Source organism: Parasteatoda tepidariorum, chromosome 6 (genome assembly GCF_982258835.1).
Source record: "Parasteatoda tepidariorum strain Cologne lab strain chromosome 6, Ptep-v5.0, whole genome shotgun sequence".
Classification (NCBI taxonomy): domain Eukaryota; kingdom Metazoa; phylum Arthropoda; class Arachnida; order Araneae; family Theridiidae; genus Parasteatoda; species Parasteatoda tepidariorum.
This window is the reverse complement of record NC_141760.1, coordinates 98518360-98529959: the sequence shown is the minus strand read 5'-3', so window position 1 is coordinate 98529959 and position 11600 is coordinate 98518360.

The following is an 11600-nucleotide window of genomic DNA, read 5'->3' as shown; positions in this document are numbered from 1 at the left end:
GCGTTAAAATTTGAATTCAGAGTATAAAGTTCTAGCAGTGCAAGACACGTGTTTTTTTTTTTGGAGGGGGGGGGTGCAGCTTTAGAGGATAGATGAAAATCTTAAATTGGCGAAAATTTTTGAAAATATGTTTACACTTTTGGCCGAATATTGGAGGAAAACGCTATGAATCCAAATTGCGATAGGCTATTAGAATGGCAAACTTTAACTAACGGTAAACTAATTCTTATACTATAGCCGTAACTGTTTAAGAGGGATCAAGGGTAAAGGTACGCTAAGAATTTCTGACAAAGATCTTGAAGCGTTAATATTTAAATTCAGAGTATCAATTTCTTGCAGTGCTCAATACGTTTTTTTTTGAGGGGGGGGGGGGGAATTGTTTTAGAGGATAGCTGAAAATATTAAATTGGCGAAAGTTTTTGAAAATAAGTTCACACTTTTGGCTGACTATTGAAGGAAAACGAAATCTAATTTGCGTTATGCTATTAGAATGGCTAACGTTAACAAATGGTAAACTAATTACTTAATAGCCGTAACTCTTTAAGAGGGATGAAGGTTAAAAAGGTATTGGAACGCTAACGATTTCTAACAAAGATCTTGAAGCGTTAAAGCTTGAATTCAGAGCATCAATTTCTGGCAGTGCTAAAAACGTATTTTTTGTTGAGGGGGGGGGGTCCAGTTTTAAGGATGGCAGAAAATCTTAAATTGGGAAATATTTTTCAAAATAAGTTCACACTTTTGGCCGATTATTGTAGGAAAACGCTTTGAATCTAATTTGCGTTATACTATAAGAATGGCTAACGTTATTTTATTTATAATAATTTTTTCTCTATTTAACGTTGTGCAGTATTTATAAATGGGCTGCATTTTTTCTTCGCTGAAAGTATTAAATATACATGGGACACAACTTTAAATTCTTTCACTTCAAATTATCAAATGCAATTATTTTCTGAGTTCGTGATTATATATCTGATTTTAACCAATTATATTTAATTTTGAATTTGCATTTTTCGGGGGAGAGGATATTATATATATATATATATAGATACATATAATTTATTTTGATGAAACGATTAAAAACTGAGTTTTTCAGTTTACATTACTTACCATTAAAAATTAAAAACGGTGGAAATTTGCAGGCATTCTCTGACTTCAGTAATTCAATTTTGCTGCTAAAAAATAATATATGTTAGTTAAAAAATATTATATAGCATCATTCGTGAGAAGTTACATAAAACCCCATAACAAATCAATATCTCTGGGGGGTGCTGAATAATGAGATAGATCGCACTCTGTTTAAGGTCATGACAAATCACGATCTCAGGATAGATGAATGGGTCCGCCCTGTAAAACTGACTGTGACCTGTATTAGTGGCTGAATTTATGCTCTTGGCCTTAGATCACGACACTGAAAACAGTGATTTGAAGAATTAATGTTAGGAAATAGGGAATTGGAAAGCTAACGATTTCTTACAAAGATCTTGAAGCGTTAAAAATTGAATTCAGAGTATCAATTTCCTGCGGTACGAAATACGTGCTTTTTTGCGGGGAAGGGGGGGGGGGCAGTTTTGGAGGATGGAAAAAGATCTTAAATTGGCGAAAGTTTTTGAAAATAAGTTCACACTTTTGGCCGACTATTGGAAGAATACTGTATCTGCGCTAGGCTATTAAAATGGCTAACGCTAACAAATTGTAAACTAATTTTTTTATCGCCGTAACTGTTTCAGAGGGATCAAGGGTATTGGAACGCTAACGATTTCTGGCAAAGATCTTGAAGCGTTAAAATTTGAATTCAAAGTATCAATTTCTTTCTGTGCAAAAAACGTGTTTTTTGGGGAGGGGGGGGCAGTTTTAGAGTATGGAAAAAGATCTTAAATTGGCGAAAGTTTCTGAAAATAAGTTTACACTTTTGGCCGACTATTGGATGAAAGCGCTTTGAATCTAGATTGCGTTAGGCTAACGTTAACTAATTCTTATTCTATAACCGTAACAGTTTAAAAGGGATCAAAGGAAAAAGGGTATTGGAACGCTAACAATTTCAGACAAAGATCTTGAAGCGTTAAAATTTGAATTCAGGGTATAAATTTCTGGCAGTGTTAAAAACTTGTTTTTTTTTGGGGGGGGGGGTGAAAAGTTTTAATGGATGGCAAAAGATCTTAAATTGACGAAAGTTTTTGAAAATAAGTTCACACTTTTAGCCGTCTATTGTAGGAAAACGATATCTATTTTGCGTTAGGCTATTAGAATGGCTAACGTTATCAAAAGGTAAACTAATTATTTTTTTGGGGGGGAACAATTTTAGAGGACGGAAAAAGATCTTAAATTGGCGAAAGTTTTTGAAAATAAGTTCACACTTTCGGCCGACTATTGGAGGAAAACGCTTTGAATTTAATTTGCGTTAAGCTAACGTTAACTAACGGTAAACTAATTCTTATTCTATAGTCGTAACTGTTTAAGAGGGATTAAGGGTAAAAGGGTATTGGAACGCTAACGATTTCTGTCAAAGATCTTGAAGCTTTAAAATTTTAATTCAGAGTATCAATTTCTGGCAGTGCTAAAAACGTGGTTTTTTTTTTGGGGGGGGGGAACAGTTTTTGAGGATGGAAGAAGATATTTAAGTGGCGAAAATTTTCGAAAATAAGTGCACACTTTTGGCCGACTATTGAAGAAAACGCTTTAAATATAATTTGCGTTAGGCCAAATGGCTAAGGTTAACTAATGGTAAACTAATTACTTTATAGCAGTAGCTGTTTAAGATGGGTCAAGGATAAAAGGGTATTGGAACGTTATCAATTTCAGACAAAGATCTTGAAGCGATAAAATATGAATTTAGGGTATAAATTTCTGGCAGTGCAAAAAACGTGTTTTTTTTGGGGGGGGGGCTAGGAACTGTTTTAAAGGATGGCAAAAGATCTTAAATTGACAAAAGTTTTTGAAAATAAGTTCACACTTTTGGCCGACTATTGAAGGAAAACTGCATCTAATTTGCGTTATGCTATGAGAGTGGCTAACGTTAACAAATGGTAATTAATTATTTTGTAGCCGTAACTGTTTAAAAGGGATCATGGTTAAAAGGGTATTGGAACGCTAACGATTTCTGACTAAGATCTTGAAAAGTTAAAATTTAAATTCAGAGTATAATTTTCTGGCAGTGCTAAAAACGTGTTTTTTTTTTGGGGGGGGAACAGTTTTTGAGGATGAAAGAAGATTTTAAGAAGCGTAAGTTTTTGAAAATAAGTTTGCACTTTTGGGCGACTTTTGGAAGAAAACGAAATCTAATTTGCGCAAGGCAATTAGAATGGCTAACGTTATCAAATGGTAAACTAATTACTTTGAGGGGGAACAGTTTTAGAGGACGGAAAAAGATTATAAATTGGCGAAATTTTTTTAAAATAAGTTCACACTTTTGGCCGACTATTGGCGGAAAACGAAATCTAATTTGCGTAAGGCTATTAGAATGGCTAACGTTACCAAATGGTAAACTAATTACTTTGTAGCCGTAACTGTTAAAGAGGGATCAAGGGAAAAATGGTATTGGAACGATAACGATTTCTGACATAGATCTTGAAGCGTAAAAATTTGAATTCAGAGTATCAATTTCTTCCTGTGCAAAAAACGTGTTTTTTTGGGAGAGGGGGGGCAGTTTTAGAGGATGGAAAAAGATCTTAAATTGACGAAAGTTTTTGAAAATATGTTCACACTTTTGGCCGACTATTGGAGGAAAACGCTTTGAATTTAATTTGCGTTGGCTAACGTTAACTAACGGTAAACTAATTCTTATTCTACAGCCGTAACTGTTTAAGAGGGATCAAGGAAAAACGGGTATTGGAATGCTAACGATTTCTGACAAATATCTTGAAGCGTTAAAATTTGAATTCAGAGTATCAAGTTCTAGCAGTGCAAAACACGTGTTTTTTTTGGGGGGGGAGGCAGTTTTTGAGGACGGCTGAAGATTTTAAATTCCGTAAAAGTTTTTGAAAATAAGTTGTCACTTTTGGCCGAGTATTCGAGGAAAACACTTTGAATCTAATTTGCGTTAGGCGATTAGAATGGCTAATGTCAAAAAATGGTGAACTAATTATTTTATAGCCGCAAGAGGGATCAAGGAAAAACGGGTATTGGAAAGTTTAAAATTTCTGACAAAGATCTTTAAGAGTGAAAATTTGAATTCAGAGTATCAATTTCTTCCAGAGCTAAAAAAAATCTTTTTGGGGGTGGGGGAGGGGAAACAGTTTTAAAGGATAGCCGAAGATCTTAAATTGGCGAAAGTTTATGAAAATAAGTTCACACTTTTGGCCGGCGATTGGAGGAAAACGCTGTAATACCAATTTGCGTTAGTCTATATGGCTAAGATTAACTAATGGTAAACTAATTCTTATTTTATAGCCGTAACTGTATAAGAGGGATGAAGGGAAAAAGGGTAATGGAACGCTATCGATTTCTGACAAATATCTTGAAGCGTTAAAATTTGAATTCAGAGTATCAAGTTCTAGCAGTGCAAGACACGTGTTTTTTTTTTGGAGGGGGGGGGTGCAGCTTTAGAGGATAGATGAAAATCTTAAATTGGCGAAAATTTTTGAAAATATGTTTACACTTTTGGCCGAATATTGGAGGAAAACGCTATGAATCCAAATTGCGATAGGCTATTAGAATGGCTAACTTTAACTAACGGTAAACTAATTCTTATACTATAGCCGTAACTGTTTAAGAGGGATCAAGGGTAAAGGTACGCTAAGAATTTCTGACAAAGATCTTGAAGCGTTAATATTTAAATTCAGAGTATCAATTTCTTGCAGTGCTCAATACGTTTTTTTTTTTCGGGGGGGGGGGGGGAATTGTTTTAGAGGATAGCTGAAAATATTAAATTGGCGAAAGTTTTTGAAAATAAGTTCACACTTTTGGCTGACTATTGAAGGAAAACGAAATCTAATTTGCGTTATGCTATTAGAATGGCTAACGTTAACAAATGGTAAACTAATTACTTAATAGCCATAACTCTTTAAGAGGGATGAAGGTTAAAAGGGTATTGGAACGCTAACGATTTCTAACAAAGATCTTGCAGCGTTAAAGCTTGAATTCAGGGCATCAATTTCTGGCAGTGCTAAAAACGTATTTTTTGTTGGGGGGGGGGTCCAGTTTTAAGGACGGCAGAATATCTTAAATTGGGAAATATTTTTCAAAATAAGTTCACACTTTTGGCCGATTATTGTAGGAAAACGCTTTGAATCTAATTTGCGTTATACTATAAGAATGGCTAACGTTATTTTATTTATAATAATTTTTTCTCTATTTAACGTTGTGCAGTATTTATAAATGGGCTGCATTTTTTCTTCGCTGAAAGTATTAAATATACATGGGACACAACTTAAAATTCTTTCACTTCAAATTATCAAATGCAATTATTTTCTGAGTTCGTGATTATATATCTGATTTTAACCAATTATATTTAATTTTGAATTTGCATTTTTCGGGGGAGGGGATATTATATATATATATATAGATACATATAATTTATTTTAATGAAACGATTAAAAACTGAGTTTTTCAGTTTACATTACTTACCATTAAAAATTAAAAACGGTGGAAATTTGCAGGCATTCTCTGACTTCAGTAATTCAATTTTGCTGCTAAAAAATAATATATGTTAGTTAAAAAATATTATATAGCATCATTCGTGAGAAGTTACATAAAACCCCATAACAAATCAATATCTCTGGGGGTTGCTGAATAATGAGATAGATCGCACTCTGTTTAAGGTCATGACAAATCACGATCTCAGGATAGATGAATGGGTCCGCCCTGTAAAACTGACTGTGACCTGTATTAGTGGCTGAATTTATGCTCTTGGCCTTAGATCACGACACTGAAAAACAGTGATTTGAAGAATTAATGTAAGGAAATAGGGAATTGGAACGCTAACGATTTCTGACAAAGATCTTAAAGCGTTAAAAATTGAATTCAGAGTATCAATTTCCTGCGGTACGAAATACGTGCTTTTTTGCGGGGAAGGGGGGGGGCAGTTTTGGAGGATGGAAAAAGATCTTAAATTGACGAAATTTTTTTAAAATAAGTTCACACTTTTGGCCGACTATTGGCGGAAAACGGAATCTAATTTGCGTAAGGCTATTAGAATGGCTAACGTTACCAAATTGTAAACTAATTACTTTGTAGCCGTAACTGTTAAAGAGGGATCAAAGGAAAAAGGGTATTGGAACGCTAACAATTTCAGACAAAGATCTTGAAGCGTTAAAATTTGAATTCATGGTATAAATTTCTTAAAGTGCAAAAAATGTGTTTTTTTGGGAGGGGGGTGAAAAGTTTTAAAGGATGGCAAAAGATCTTAAATTGACGAAAGTTTTTGAAAATAAGTTCACACTTTCGGCCGACTATTGGAGGAAAACGCTTTGAATTTAATTTGCGTTAGGCTAACGTTAACTAACGGTAAACTAATTCTTATTCTATAGTCGTAACTGTTTAAGAGGGATTAAGGGTAAAAGGGTATTGGAACGCTAACGATTTCTGACAAAGATCTTAAAGCGTTAAAATTTGAATTCAGAGTATCAATTTCTTAAAGTGCAAAAAATGTGTTTTTTTGGGAGGGGGGGCAGTTTTAGAGGATGGAAAAAGGTTTTAAATTGGCGAAAGTTTTTGAAAATATGTTCACACTTTTATCCGTCTATTGTAGGAAAACGATATCTAATTTGCGTTAGGCTATTAGAATGGCTAACGTTATCAAAAGATAAACTAATTATTTTCTTGGGGGGAACAGTTTTAGAGGACGGAAAAAGATCATAAATTGGCGAAAGTTTTTGAAAATAGGTTCACACTTTCGGCCGACTATTGAAGGAAAACGCTTTGAATTTAATTTGCGTTAGGCTAACGTTAACTAACGGTAAACGAATTCTTATTCTATAGCCGTAACTGTTTAAGAGGGATCAAGTGTAAAAGGGTATTGGAACGCTAACGATTTCTGTCAAAGATCTTGAAGCTTTAAAATTTTAATTCAGAGTATCAATTTCTGGCAGTGCTAAAAACGTGGGTTTTTTTTGGGGGGGGGGAACAGTTTTTGAGGATGGAAGAAGATATTTAAGAGGCGAAAATTTTCGAAAATAAGTGCACACTTTTGGCCGACTATTGAAGAAAACGCTTTAAATATAATTTGCGTTAGGCCAAATGGCTAAGGTTAACTAATGGTAAACTAATTACTTTATAGCAGTAGCTGTTTAAGATGGGTCAAGGATAAAAGGGTATTGGAACGTTATCAATTTCAGACAAAGATCTTGAAGCGATAAAATTTGAATTTAGGGTATAAATTTCTGGCAGTGCAAAAAACGTGTTTTTTTTGGGGGGGGCAGGAACTGTTTTAAAGGATGGCAAAAGATCTTAAATTGACGAAAGTTTTTGAAAATAAGTTCAAACTTTTGGCCGACTATTGAAGGAAAACGGAATCTAATTTGCGTTATGCTATGAGAATGGCTAACGTTAACAAATGGTAATTAATTATTTTGTAGCCGTAACTGTTTAAAAGGGATCATGGTTAAAAGGGTATTGGAACGCTAACGATTTCTGACAAAGATCTTGAAAAGTTAAAATTTAAATTCAGAGTATAATTTTCTGGCAGTGCTAAAAACGTGTTTTTTTTGGGGGGGGGAACATTTTTTGAGGATGAAAGAAGATTTTAAGAAGCGTAAGTTTTTGAAAATAAGTTTGCACTTTTGGGCGACTTTTGGAAGAAAACGAAATCTAATTTGCGCAAGGCAATTAGAATGGCTAACGTTATCAAATGATAAACTAATTACTTTGGGGGGGAACAGTTTTAGAGGACGGAAAAAGATCATAAATTGGCGAAATTTTTTTAAAATAAGTTCACACTTTTGGCCGACTATTGGCGGAAAACGAAATCTAATTTGCGTAAGGCTATTAGAATGGCTAACGTTACCAAATGGTAAACTAATTACTTTGTAGCCGTAACTGTTAAAGAGGGATCAAGGGAAAAAGGGTATTGGAACGATAACGATTTCTGACATAGATCTTGAAGCGTTAAAATTTGAATTCAGAGTATCAATTTCTTCCTGTGCAAAAAACATGTTTTTTTTGGGGGGGGGGCACAGTTTTAGAGGACGGCAAAAGATCTTGAATTGGCAAAATTTTTGAAAATAAGATCTCACTTTTGGCCGACTATTCGAGGAAAACACTTCGAATCTAATTTGCGTTAGGCTATTAGAATGGCTAACGTCAAAAAATGGTGAACTAATTATTTTATAGCCGTAACTGTTTAAGAGGGATCAAGGAAAAACGGGTATTGGAATGCTAACGATTTCTGACAAATATCTTGAAGCGTTAAAATTTGAATTCAGAGTATCAAGTTTTAGCAGTGCAAAACGTGTTTTTTTTGGGGGGGGGAGGCAGTTTTTGAGGACGGCTGAAGATCTTAAATTCCGTAAAAGTTTTTGAAAATAAGTTGTCACTTTTGACCGAGTATTCGAGGAAAACACTTTGAATCTAATTTGTGTTAGGCGATTAGAATGGCTAACGTCAAAAAATGGTGAACTAATTATTTTATAGCCCTTAGAGGGATCAAGGAAAAACGGGTATTGGAACGTTTAAAATTTCTGACAAAGATCTTTAAGAGTTAAAATTTGAATTCAGAGTATCAATTTCTTGCAGAGCGAAAAAATTTTGGGGGGGGGAGGGGAAACAGTTTTTAAGGATAGCTGAAGATCTTAAATTGGCGAAAGTTTATGAAAATAAGTTCACACTTTTGGCCGGCGCTTTAATACCAATTTGCGTTAGTCTATATGGCTAAGATTAACTAATGGTAAACTAATTCTTATTTTATAGCTGTAACTGCTTAAGAGGGATCAAGGGAAAAAGGGTATAGGAACGCTAGCGATTTTTGACAAAGATCTTCAAGTGTTTAAATTTGAATTCAGAATATTAATTTCTTGCAGTGCTAAATACGTGTTTTTTTAGGGGGGGGGGACAGTTTTAGAGGATAGCTGAAAATCTTAAATTGGCGAAAGTTTTTGAAAATAAGTTCACACTTTTGGCAGACTATTGAAGGAAAACGCTTTGATTTTAATTTGCGTTACGCTAACGTCAACTAACGGTAAACAAATTCTTCTTCTATAGCCGTAACTGTTTAAGAGGTATCAAGGGTAAAAGGGTATTGAAACGCTAACGATTTCTGTCAAATATATTGAAGCTTTAAAACTTTAATTCAGAGTACCAATTTCTTGCAGTGCTAAAAACGTGGTTTTTGTTTTTGTGGGAGGGAACAGTTTTTGAGGATGGAAGAAGATATTTAATTGGCGAAAAATTTTGACAATAAGTGCACACTTTTGGCCGACTATTGTAGAAATTGCTTTGAATTTAATTTGCGTTACGCTAACGTTAACTAACGGTAAACAAATTCTTATTCTATAGCCGTAACTGTTTAAGATGGGTCAAGGATAAAAGGGTATTGGAACGCTAACAATTTCAGACAAAGATCTTGAAGCGTTACAATTTGAATTCAGGGTATAAATTTCTGGCAGTGCTAAAAACGTGTTTTTTTTGGGGGGGAACAGTTTTAAAGGATGGCAAAAGATCTTAAATTGACGAAAGTTTTTGAAAATAAGTTCTCACTTTTGGCCAAATAATGGAGGAAAACGCGTTGACTCCAATTTGCGATAGGCTATTAGAATGGCTAACGTTAACTAACGGTAATCTAATACTTACTTTATAGCCGTAACTGTTTAAGAGGGATCAAGGGTAAAGGTTATTGGAACGCTAACGATTTCTGACAAAGATCTTGAGCGTTAAAATTTAAATTTAGTGTATCAATTTCTTGCAGGCTAAAAACATGTTTTTTTTGGGGGGACACAGTTTTAGAGGACGGCAAAAAAAGTTGAATTGGCAAAATTTTTGAAAATAAGATATCACTTTTGGCCGACTATTCGAGGAAAACACTTCGAATCTAATTCTCGTTAGGCTATTAGAATGGCTAACGTCAAAAAATGGTGAACTAATTATTTTATAGCCGTAACTGTTTAAGAGGGATCAAGGAAAAACGGGTATTGGAATGCTAACGATTTCTGACAAATATCTTGAAGCGTTAAAATTTGAATTCAGAGTATCAAGTTCTAGCAGTGCAAGACACGTGTTTTTTTTTTTGGGGGGGGGAATAGTTTTAGAGGATAGCTGAAAATATTAAATTGGCGAAAGTTTTTGAAAATAAGTTCAAACTTTTGGCTGACTATTGAAGGAAAACGAAATCTAATTTGCGTTATGCTATTAGAATGGCTAACGTTAACAAATGGTAAACTAATTACTTAATAGCCATAACTCTTTAAGAGGGATGAAGGTTAAAAGGGTATTGGAACGCTAACGATTTCTAACAAAGATCTTGAAGCGTTAAAGCTTGAATTCAGGGCATCAATTTCTGGCAGTGCTAAAAACGTATTTTTTGTAGGGGGGGGGGACCAGTTTTTAAGAATGGCAGAAAATTTTATTTTGAAAAATATTTCCCAATTTAAGTTCACACTTTTGGCCGATTATTGTAGGAAAACGCTCTGAATCTAATTTGCGTTATACTATAAGAATGGCTAACGTTATCAAAAGATAAACGAATTATTTTTTTGGGGGGAACAGATTTAGAGGAGGGAAAAAGATCATAAATTGGCGAAAGTTTTTGAAAATAGGTTCACACTTTCGGCCGACTATTGGAGGAAAACGCTTTGAATTTAATTTGCGTTAGGCTAACGTTAACTAACGGTAAACTAATTCTTATTTTGTAGCCGTAACTGTTTAAAAGGAATCATGGTTAAAAGGGTATTGGAACGCTAACGATTTCTGACAAATATCTTGAAGCGTTAAAATTTGAATTCAGAATATCAATTTCTAGCAGTGCAAAAAACGTGTTTTTTTTGGGGGGGAGTTTTTGAGGATAGCAGAAAATCTTAAATTGGCGAAAGTTTTTGAAAATAAGTTCACACTTTTGGACGGCTATTGTAGGAAAACGGAATCTAATTTGCGTTTGTCTATTAGAATGGCTAACGTTAACAAATGGTAAACTAATTATTTTATAGCCGTAATTATTTAAGAAGGACTAAGGAAAAACGGGTATTGGAACGTTTAAAATTTCTGACAAAGATCTTTAAGAGTTAAAATTTGAATTCAGAGTATCAATTAATTGCAGAGCGAAAAAATTTTTTGGGGGGGGGGGAGGGGAAACAGTTTTTAAGGATAGCTGAAGATCTTAAATTGGCGAAAGTTTATGGAAATAAGTTCACACTTTTGGCCGGCGCTTTAATACCAATTTGCGTTAGTCTATATGGCTAAGATTAACTAATGGTAAACTAATTCTTATTTTATAGCTGTAACTGCTTAAGAGGGATCAAGGGAAAAAGGGTATAGGAACGCTAGCGATTTTTGACAAAGATCTTTAAGTGTTTAAATTTGAATTCAGAATATTAATTTCTTGCAGTGCTAAATACGTGTTTTTTTAGGGGGGGGGGCAGTTTTAGAGGATAGCTGAAAATCTTAAATTGGCGAAAGTTTTTGAAAATAAGTTCACACTTTTGGCAGACTATTGAAGGAAAACGCTTTGATTTTAATTT